Source organism: Anopheles marshallii, assembly GCF_943734725.1.
Source record: "Anopheles marshallii chromosome X unlocalized genomic scaffold, idAnoMarsDA_429_01 X_unloc_231, whole genome shotgun sequence".
Lineage (NCBI taxonomy): Eukaryota > Metazoa > Arthropoda > Insecta > Diptera > Culicidae > Anopheles > Anopheles marshallii.
The window spans coordinates 1-7,500 of NW_026525815.1; positions in this window are offsets into that span (position 1 = coordinate 1).

A 7,500-nucleotide genomic window follows, 5' to 3' on the forward strand; every position below is an offset into this window, starting at 1 on the left:
CAGCTGTTCGGTGGCGCGTTCTTGGCCGAGTACCGTGTGTCGTCGCGTGTGACGTCAGTGCAAAGTACCGGTTTGCGCCCGATCTGGCGTTGTCGCCGCGAGTGTGCTGAAGAACATAACGGTAAAGCCCGGTGCAAGCGCACCGAAAAGTGTAACTTTTTGGCAAAGTGCACGATTTAAGGCACTTTCCGTTTGCCGTGTGTTTCCGTGTGCGTGCGTGTGTGCGAGTGTTTGGAGTGAAAATCGGCCGTATCAGCCAGGCCACGCGTGCCAGGGCTTTGGTTTCAAGTGTCCGGCCCCCGATCCTGGCCGCCGACCCCCCTCCCAAATTTCACCCCCCCACCCCTTAAGGGGGGGGAGTTTTTCGTGGGCAGGTTTTTGTTGAATATTAAGGCGAATTGTGAACCGATCCGGACGATTAAGGTGTCGTTGGATGCGTCTCGGTAAGACGCATCTTACAAAATTTTGTATGTGTGTGTGTGTGCGTTACACCGGAAGTGGCACTTGAAAAACTGTGAGTTTTTGGTGGGGGACCGTTTTACCCCCCAAAAAGTGCGTTAGTGATCTTAAAAACACTTGAGGACTATAAGTGAGAATATCCCGCGTCGATAGAGTGGTCTAACATTTTTGTGCGACGAACCGTTGCGGAGTTATAGGCTTCCAAAGTTGGAGGTTTTGGCGATTTCCGGCGTCTTTCGTTCCCATACATTTTGTATGGGACAGCTGTTCGGTTGCGCGTTCTTGGCCGAGTACCGTGTGTTTCTGTGTGCGTGCGTGTGTGCGAGTGTCTGGAGTGAAAATCGGCCGTATCAGCCAGGCCACGCGTGCCAGGGCTTTGGCTTCAAGTGTCCGGCCCCCGATCCTGGCCGTCGACCCCCCTCCCAAATTTCACCCCCCCACCCCTTAAGGGGGGGGAGTTTTTCGTGGGCAGGTTTTTGTTGAATATTAAGGCGAATTGTGAACCGATCCGGACGATTAAGGTGTCGTTGGATGCGTCTCGGTAAGACGCATCTTACAAAATTTTGTATGTGTGTGTGTGTGCGTTACACCGGAAGTGGCACTTGAAAAACTGTGAGTTTTTGGTGGGGGACCGTTTTACCCCCCAAAAAGTGCGTTAGTGATCTTAAAAACACTTGAGGACTATAAGTGAGAATATCCCGCGTCGATAGAGTGGTCTAACATTTCTGTGCGACGAACCGTTGCGGAGTTATAGGCTTCCAAAGTTGGAGGTTTTGGCGATTTCCGGCGTCTTTCGTTCCCATACATTTTGTATGGGACAGCTGTTCGGTTGCGTGTTCTTGGCCGAGTACCGTGTGTTTCTGTGTGCGTGCGTGTGTGCGAGTGTTTGGAGTGAAAATCGGCCGTATCAGCCAGGCCACGCGTGCCAGGGCTTTGGTTTCAAGTGTCCGGCCCCCGATCCTGGCCGCCGACCCCCCTCCCAAATTTCACCCCCCCACCCCTTAAGGGGGGGGAGTTTTTCGTGGGCAGGTTTTTGTTGAATATTAAGGCGAATTGTGAACCGATCCGGACGATTAAGGTGTCGTTGGATGCGTCTCGGTAAGACGCATCTTACAAAATTTTGTATGTGTGTGTGTGTGCGTTACACCGGAAGTGGCACTTGAAAAACTGTGAGTTTTTGGTGGGGGACCGTTTTACCCCCCAAAAAGTGCGTTAGTGATCTTAAAAACACTTGAGGACTATAAGTGAGAATATCCCGCGTCGATAGAGTGGTCTAACATTTTTGTGCGACGAACCGTTGCGGAGTTATAGGCTTCCAAAGTTGGAGGTTTTGGCGATTTCCGGCGTCTTTCGTTCCCATACATTTTGTATGGGACAGCTGTTCGGTTGCGCGTTCTTGGCCGAGTACCGTGTGTTTCTGTGTGCGTGCGTGTGTGCGAGTGTCTGGAGTGAAAATCGGCCGTATCAGCCAGGCCACGCGTGCCAGGGCTTTGGCTTCAAGTGTCCGGCCCCCGATCCTGGCCGTCGACCCCCCTCCCAAATTTCACCCCCCCACCCCTTAAGGGGGGGGAGTTTTTCGTGGGCAGGTTTTTGTTGAATATTAAGGCGAATTGTGAACCGATCCGGACGATTAAGGTGTCGTTGGATGCGTCTCGGTAAGACGCATCTTACAAAATTTTGTATGTGTGTGTGTGTGCGTTACACCGGAAGTGGCACTTGAAAAACTGTGAGTTTTTGGTGGGGGACCGTTTTACCCCCCAAAAAGTGCGTTAGTGATCTTAAAAACACTTGAGGACTATAAGTGAGAATATCCCGCGTCGATAGAGTGGTCTAACATTTCTGTGCGACGAACCGTTGCGGAGTTATAGGCTTCCAAAGTTGGAGGTTTTGGCGATTTCCGGCGTCTTTCGTTCCCATACATTTTGTATGGGACAGCTGTTCGGTTGCGTGTTCTTGGCCGAGTACCGTGTGTTTCTGTGTGCGTGCGTGTGTGCGAGTGTTTGGAGTGAAAATCGGCCGTATCAGCCAGGCCACGCGTGCCAGGGCTTTGGCTTCAAGTGTCCGGCCCCCGATCCTGGCCGTCGACCCCCCTCCCAAATTTCACCCCCCCACCCCTTAAGGGGGGGGAGTTTTTCGTGGGCAGGTTTTTGTTGAATATTAAGGCGAATTGTGAACCGATCCGGACGATTAAGGTGTCGTTGGATGCGTCTCGGTAAGACGCATCTTACAAAATTTTGTATGTGTGTGTGTGTGCGTTACACCGGAAGTGGCACTTGAAAAACTGTGAGTTTTTGGTGGGGGACCGTTTTACCCCCCAAAAAGTGCGTTAGTGATCTTAAAAACACTTGAGGACTATAAGTGAGAATATCCCGCGTCGATAGAGTGGTCTAACATTTTTGTGCGACGAACCGTTGCGGAGTTATAGGCTTCCAAAGTTGGAGGTTTTGGCGATTTCCGGCGTCTTTCGTTCCCATACATTTTGTATGGGACAGCTGTTCGGTTGCGCGTTCTTGGCCGAGTACCGTGTGTTTCTGTGTGTGGGGAGTCAATCAACGCGCTACGTCGCCGCGAGTCGGGGAGAACACCTCCCCCGACTCCCCCCCCCCCCCCCTCCACCCTCACCCGTAACAGTGAGAGGTGGAGATGTCGTCGACGGGGCGAACCCTCCGTTCCAGGACGGAGTCAACGGAGGAGAGGCCGGCGAAGCTCTCCACTATTCTGGAGCCGCGAGTGGCTCTTACACGAACATCTGTTCCGGGAGCGAAGCAGCAGTCCCCGGAAATGTCGGAGCTGAGACAGCTCCTCAATGAGACGTCGCTCACCAACGAGCAGCTGCGAGCGACGATCGTGGGTCTGCAACAGGAGATCCAGATGCTCCGGCAGCAGATGGAAACAAATGCTGTGCAGGCCCGGCAAGATTTGCAGCTGGCCAGAGAGGAAGCCCGGATGCGCGAGACGCTGGCTCGTGAAGACAACGAGCGCCTGCGCAACGAGCTGAGGGAGGAGCGAGCCAACTTCCAAGAGCTCCTTGCACAGACGCTGGGCTATGGAGGCAGCCAGAAGCAGCAGCAGCAGTACCAGCAGCAGCAGCAACAACAGCAGCAGCAACGTCGTGAGCAGCAGCAGCAACAGCGACAGCAGGGAGCGGTGTCGGCAACGGCAGCTCCGCTTTCAGACCCGGAAGGCGGCTCTTGGGCTGAAGTGGTGCGTCGTAAGCCGGCCCGGCAACCGGGGAACAAGCCGCAGCAACAGCAGCAGCAGTGGCCGCAACTACCGCAACGGGCAGCGGTTCAGCGACAGCCGATCGCAGGACCGTCTAAGCAGCAGCCCCAGCAACATCAGGGACAACAGGCCCGGGGTAGCCAGCCTGGAGCACAACGAGGAGGTCGGCGTCAGCGGCAGCGAAAAACCAAGCCGGACGCTATTGAAATCGCCCCAGCTGAGGGACAAACCTGGACGGAGGTGTACCAGGCTGTCCGAACGGCTCCAGAAATGGAGAAACATGCTGAGGCCCTAGGCGTCGGGCGACGCACCACACGCTCCAGGCTTGTCATGGAGCTGAAGGAGAGCGCGGACGCTGCAGAAGTTCTGCAGTGCATCAAGCAGGTCTGCGCAAAGGCAGAACGGCCGGCCTCAGCTCGGCTGGTCACGCCTATGGTCGAAATCCGGTTGGACGCTGTCGACCCTTTAGCGAAGGAGACCGATGTGGCGATGGCGCTGACCAACCTGTGCCAATGCGAGGTGGAGGAGACATCGGTTCGCCTGCGACCTGCCTGGGACGGCACGAAAGTGGCGATAGTCCGCGTAACAGCCAGGGCTGCGGAGGGTCTGGTCGACAAGAGCGTCAAGATCAAATACACATCGTGTCTGATCCGGAAGGTGGCTCCTCTGCAGGCGCGTCAGCAACGGTGCTACAAGTGCCTCGAGATGGGGCACGTCCGAGCTGCGTGCAGGAGCGAAGTGGACCGCTCGACAAGCTGCATTCGCTGCGGGAAGCCGGATCACCAGGCGAAGAGCTGCACGGCGGAGGTGCGCTGCGTCGTGTGCAGCGGCCCGCACCCGGTCGGGCATCCGACGTGCCGGCGCTAAAAGTGCTGCAAGTGAACCTCGGGCGAAGCCGGGCAGCCCAAGACCTCATGCTGCAGACGGCTCGCGAGTTAGGGGCTCAGGTGGTGCTCGCCTGCGAACTATATCGACCACCTCGGGATGATCCGCGGTGGGCCATCGATGCGGAACAGAGCGTGGCGATAATAGCAACAGGGGCGTACCCTATTCAACGGCTTTGGGGGAGCGTCGTCCCGGGACTCGTGGTGGCCACCATAGCGGGAGTAACGTTCGCCAGCTGCTACGTGCCACCCAGCAGCGGCATCGAAGACTTCGAAAGCTTCCTCGGTGCGGTGGAGGTGTCTCTGGTCGGACACACAACATCGGTCCTGGCCGGGGACTTCAACGCCTGGAATGAGGAGTGGGGGAGTGCGCGCACCACCCGGAAGGGGCAGGAGCTCCTGAGCGTGGTGGAGCAGCTGGCGCTGCATACGCTGAACCGCGGCAACGTGCCCACGTTTAAGGGCAACGGGGTTGCGCGGGAAAGCGTTATCGACGTTTCTTTTGCCAGCCAAACTATTGCGCGACCGGACTCCTGGCGCGTGCTCGATCGCTTTTCCAGCAGCGACCATGCCTACGTCCAGTTCCAGGTGGGCGTCCCAGGACAACGTCCCACGCGACGAGGCAAGCAGCAGCAGCGAAGTCGAGACGGGACAGCCAGACACGCCGGGACCCGGTGGAAGACGACGCAATTCGATAACAAGTGCTTCGACATCGCCCTCACATGCGGCCACTTCGAGCAGGTCGCAACTCCGGAGGGGCTGATCGGCGGACTGACCCAGGCGTGCGATGAGATCATGGAGAGAGTACACGGGGCTACTTTCCATCGCAAGCCCCAGGTGTACTGGTGGTCTCCTGAGATCGAGCGCCTGAGGGAGGAATGCGGAGCAGCGGAGGCCGCCCATCGCAGGGCCCAACCTTCGGAGCGTGCGGTGACGTCGGCCAGGCTGCAGGGCTGTCGACGATTGCTGCAGGCCGCCATTCACAGCAGTAAGGAGGACTGTATGCAAGAGCTGATCGATGGGGTCGAAGCCGAGGTGTTCGGACTCGGTTACAAGGTTGTTCGAGCAAAACTACGTAACAGGGCACCACCGGAAACGGACCGAGCCGTACTAGGTCCGATCGTCGAAGCCTTGTTCCCGAATCATCCGGCGTTTGAGTGGCCGGACATCGATGCGTGCAGCGAGGCTCTGAGGCCGGTCACGAGCTCGGAAATTCTTTCGCTGGCCGAGCGGATGGCCACCTCCAAGGCGCCAGGGCTGGACGGTATCCCGAATGCCGCAGTGAAGGCGGCAATGCGGAAGCACCCGGAGGTCTTCGCCAAGGTGTACAATCAGCTGCTCGAGCGAGGGGAGTTTCCTGCGGCATGGAAGGAGGCACGCCTTGTGTTGGTCACGAAGCCAGGTAAGCCGCCGGGCGATCCGTCGTCGCACCGCCCGCTGCTAATGCTGGGAGCAGTCGCCAAGGGGTTCGAACGGCTGATCTTAGATCGGCTGAACGACCACTTGGAGGACAGCGATGCTCCTCGCCTGTCAGCAAGGCAGTACGGGTTCCGGCGCGGTCGCTCCACGCTTCAGGCCATCGAGCGGGTGATAGAGCGAGGACAACACGCGAGGACGTTTCACCGCACCAACCAGCGGGATCCTCGATGTCTGGTGGTGGCAGCACTGGACGTCAGGAACGCCTTTAATTCTGCCAGCTGGAAGGCGATCGCGGTTGCCCTGCAGAAGCTGATGGTCCCTGCAGCCCTCCAGAAAATATTGCGCAGCTACTTTTCTGAGAGGAGGCTGGTGTACGAGACCAGCGAGGGGCCAGTGCGTCGTACGGTCACGGCGGGCGTTCCACAGGGCTCAATCCTGGGCCCGACCCTGTGGAACGCGATGTATGACGGCGTGCTTCGGCTGGTGCTGCCTGAGGGCGCCGAAGTGATCGGCTTTGCGGATGACGTCGTGGTGCTGGCGAGCGGGACGACGCCGGAGGCAGCGACGGGACTGGCGGAGACGGCGGTAGCAATGATCAGCTCGTGGATGGCGCAACACCACCTGGAGCTCGCTCCGGCCAAGACCGAGCTGGTCATTGTGTCTACGATGAGACGAGACAACACCCGAGTCCCGGTGAGTATCAATGGCGTAGAGAAACTGCCGACCCGCACCTTGAAATATTTAGGAGTTGTCATCGAGGACCACTTGTCGTGGAGGCCACACGTAGAGCAGGCCACGACGAAAGCGCTCCGTGTGGCGCAGGGGATTTCCCGGCTGCTCCGAAATCATGGTGGGCCAAAGAGTGCGAAGCGGCGGCTGCTTGCATCGGTGGTGGACTCCACCCTCCGCTACGCCGCGCCGATTTGGCACGAGGCAGTCCGACTCCGGGAGTGTTGCAGACAGCTGAACCGCGTGCAAGGACTGTACGCACGGCCAGTAGCTCGCACCTTCATTACAGTGCGCCACGAGGTGGCAACGGTCCTTGCCAGCGTCATCCCCATCGTGCTGCAGGTGACGGAAGACGCTCGCTGCTACCAGCGGCATCGGACGACGGGAGCAAGTCTACGCGAACTGCGCATCGAGGAGCGGACGAGGACAATTGACGAGTGGCAGCGTCAGTGGGACCAGCTAGAATCGGAAAGCCGCTACACCCGATGGGCGCACCGGACCATCTCAGACTTGGCGGCATGGAAGAACCGGCAACACGGGGAGATGACATTCCACCTCGCTCAGATCCTCTCCGGCCATGGGTTTTTCCATGAGTACTTGTGCGTGAAACATCTTGCACCATCCGCCGACTGTACCAGGTGCCCGGGAGTCCCGGAGACGGCCGAGCATGCCTTCTTCGACTGTCCGAGGTTCGCGGACGTCCGGCATGAATTACTCGGCGAGGACGACGAAGCGGCTGTGACGCCTGACAATCTTGTGGCGTTCATGCTTACCAGCCGAGCACGAT